Source organism: Mustela erminea, chromosome 1, assembly GCF_009829155.1.
Source record: "Mustela erminea isolate mMusErm1 chromosome 1, mMusErm1.Pri, whole genome shotgun sequence".
In the NCBI taxonomy this organism is placed as follows: domain Eukaryota; kingdom Metazoa; phylum Chordata; class Mammalia; order Carnivora; family Mustelidae; genus Mustela; species Mustela erminea.
In genome coordinates, this window is record NC_045614.1 from 196,100,619 (window position 1) to 196,103,150 (window position 2,532).

At 36.8% G+C, this 2,532-nt stretch overlaps 1 non-coding gene across 1 annotated transcript; it reads left to right on the plus strand.

The window, feature by feature from the left end:
• The first annotated feature begins 1,044 nt into the window (after window positions 1-1,044).
• LOC116581498 lies at window positions 1,045-1,151 on the plus strand. The gene has a single exon (XR_004282077.1). It is a non-coding gene; the product is annotated as a U6 spliceosomal RNA (small nuclear RNA).
• Window positions 1,152-2,532: the final 1,381 nt, after the last annotated feature.

Consider the following 2,532-nt stretch of genomic DNA (forward strand, 5'->3'; position numbering starts at 1 on the left):
AAAGGAAAATCTCCACAAATGTTCTTCATGGACCAAGGCAAGCATTTCTGTTCCTTTATGTACAGGATGGATGCTGGATTCTAGAGTGAATATTTGCCTTAGTTCATTGTATTCTTCTGAGGGTGACCTCTGGAATGGCTATATTGTTCTATAGACTTGCAATCAACATATTAGACAACTGTTTCCCCAAATAACGATGGATTTATCTGCTCTACAGATTCCCCCACTAATGAATTTCCTGTTCATTAACTATCCCTAATTTTCAAACATTTACTTTGAGTATATTGAGGATAATTTTTATATTCCAGAGATCAATCCATTTTCCGATTTAGATGGTGCCTCTCATACTGTTATCTTTCTCTTATTCAGTAGAGGTTTTGTTGAACGGAAATTTTTAATATGTATGTACATAGTCAAATTCATAATTTTGCTTATGATATATTCTTTGGGGAGTTGTTTAATATGTGAATCTCTATCCCTGAGTAAGAATTAAATTCCCTGCATTTTCTTTGATTACACTGGCAGTCTTTTCCCTCCCATTTGACAGTCATTGAAGTGTATTTTTTCTACATAACATAGTGTAAATGTTTAGTTCTAGTTTTTCTCTAAATGGTAATTTTTTTCCCTAAGTGATAACTTTTTTTCCAAATGACTTGGCAAAAATTCATCCTTTTCCCACTGGTATGTGGTATCACTTTTATCATGGTACAATTTCTTATATGTATGTGCATTTAATACTAAGCTTTCAATACTGGTTTATTTGTTAATTTCATTCTTAGGACTATAATGTTTTTACTATGATTTTGTAAGAATCACTATCCATGAACTTTATACATCCATAAAATTTCTAGGGTAACTTGTTTGAAGACATCAGTAAAATCCTTCTATTACTATTATAGGGATTACATTTAATGTATTGATCAATGATGTGGAAAGAAATAAAATACTATAATGTTAAATAATTTCATCATGACGAAAGTATAATTTATCATTGACTCGTTGTCTTTTATGCATAGCAGTGAAGTTCTAAAGTTTATCAATCCGGTGCTCATTTTGGAGGCACGTCTATGAAAATTGGAATGACACAGAGAAGATTAGCATGGCCCCGGTGTAAGGATTACATTTAAACTTTATCAATTCTATCATCCTTTCGTTGTCCTATACCTTCATTCATTCAATTCCTAGACCCCTACTTAAAAATTTAGATCTTTTGACATCTAAATTATCGTCTTAATGCTGGGGCACCTGGGTGGCTCAGTGGGTTAAGCCTCTGCGTTCAGCCCAGGTCATGATCTCAGGGTCCAGGGATTGAGCCCCACATTGGGCTCTCTGCTCAGCAGGGAGCCTGCTTCCCCCTCTCTGCCTGCTGCTCTGCCTACTTGTGATCCCTCTCCCTCTGTCAAATAAATAAGTAAAATCTTTCGGAAAAAAAAAATTATCTTCTTAATGCTTAAATCCCATATTTCATCATTATAAAATCTCACTTACATACAACCACAACTATGTTCCACAAAGCACTATTTTCATAATGCAAGCATGAAAAAGCCCAATCTGTGTCCATAGGACAGTCAAATGTGGATTGTAAAGCAAACAGGAAACCTCCTTGAATAGTCTTATTTGAATCTAGAAACTCTATCATTAATTATGCCCTTGCTGATGTCTATGGATACTACTGTATTTCTGTAGTTCACTTGCCTTTTTATTTCCTAATTCATACTCTTCTCTTCAAATAATTCCTCTTTGAATCTTACTCTCAACAGATGACATTGCTTCTTATTTCACTGACAAAACTAAAAGAAGCGGGGAGGGGCAGTTGCACGTGACCTCACCAACCTCCCATTGTCCCAGACTTATTTGTTGCTTTACCCTCATTTTTCTCAGATCCAACATTAGTGCATTTCAGGATGTCACCCTCACTTCCTGTTCATTCTCGTGCTCACTCTGTAGGTGATATAAAGTATCATTTTTGAGCTGGGGGCGCCTGAGTGGCTCAGTTGGTTAAGCAACTGACTGTAGATTTTGGCTCAGGTCATGATCTCCGGGTCACAGGATTGAGACCCGTCATGCTCTGCACTCAGCAGGGAGTCAGTTTATGGATTTTCTCTCTCTCTCCCTCTGCCCCTTCCCCTGCACGCTCATGCAAGAATAAGTCTTAAAAAAATTTTTTTTTAAAGTATAATTTATGTGCTGGCTACTCCCAGTTTAATGAGCTGCCCAGGTTGTTCCCAACTTGTAGATACATGCATCCAAGTGCCTTCTCAATAATGTCCACCTAGACAAAATATTTCCACAGCTTCACATATCCAAAGTGGGAGTCCCAACGTCTTCCCACAAAACCCAGCTGCATCGGTATTCTTCTCAGCAAATCGCACTTTTGTTCAGTCAGTAACTTAGGTGATTAACAAACTTATTCCTTCTCCATAATTTGTCCCAAATTCTACTCTAGTAGATGAGACCATGCTAATAATCTTAGCCATTAGAACATGTGCAAAAGTGATGTATATCATAGTTTAAGTCCTTGACTGATAGTTA